This window comes from Triticum aestivum, chromosome 1B (assembly GCF_018294505.1).
Source record: "Triticum aestivum cultivar Chinese Spring chromosome 1B, IWGSC CS RefSeq v2.1, whole genome shotgun sequence".
NCBI classification, from domain to species: domain Eukaryota; kingdom Viridiplantae; phylum Streptophyta; class Magnoliopsida; order Poales; family Poaceae; genus Triticum; species Triticum aestivum.
In genome coordinates this window covers 47265142-47265713 of record NC_057795.1, presented here as the reverse complement: position 1 = coordinate 47265713, position 572 = coordinate 47265142, and the positions used below count along the sequence as shown (strand labels likewise).

The window sequence follows — 572 nt, the reverse complement described above, 5'->3', positions numbered from 1 at the left end:
AAGCACGCTTAACTTCGGAGTTCTGATGGGATCCGGTGCTTTAGTGCTGGTATGATCGCATCCGACATGTTACCCCCGTCTTCCTCCCTTATCCTTGCCCCTCCCAACTGCACTATAAAGACGATTGTACATTGCTTTGGCCGCTCCCTCTCAACTACGAAGACGAGTTTAACGCGGTTTCCACCCCTCCCTCTCAACCGCACCAGTGCATGCTTGCCGCGCCACAACGCCGCCGCTAGACTCGTGAATAATGAGCACCCAGCTATAACTTACCGCACTCGTGCAAAATAGTAAAACACGGTAAATATATTACTTACACGTGTGTTTTTTTTGCAAGCGGCGCAAAAAAAACTAAAAAGGGAATGCAACACGAGGACTTCCAAGGAGGTCACCCATCCTAGAACTACTCTCGCCCAAGCACGCTTAACTTCGGAGTTCTGATGGGATCCGGTGGTTTAGTGCTGGTATGATCGCATCCAACATGTTACCCCCGTCTTCGTCCCTTATCCTTGCCCCTCCCAGCTCCACCACAAAGACGATTGTACATTGCTTTGGCCGCTCCCTCTCAACTA

General features: G+C 50.5%; 1 non-coding gene across 1 annotated transcript; it reads right to left on the bottom strand.

The window, feature by feature from the left end:
• Positions 1–359: 359 nt before the first annotated feature.
• Positions 360–478, bottom strand: LOC123154056 (5S ribosomal RNA). Its single transcript, XR_006476640.1, has one exon. It is a non-coding gene; the product is annotated as a 5S ribosomal RNA (ribosomal RNA).
• Positions 479–572: the final 94 nt, after the last annotated feature.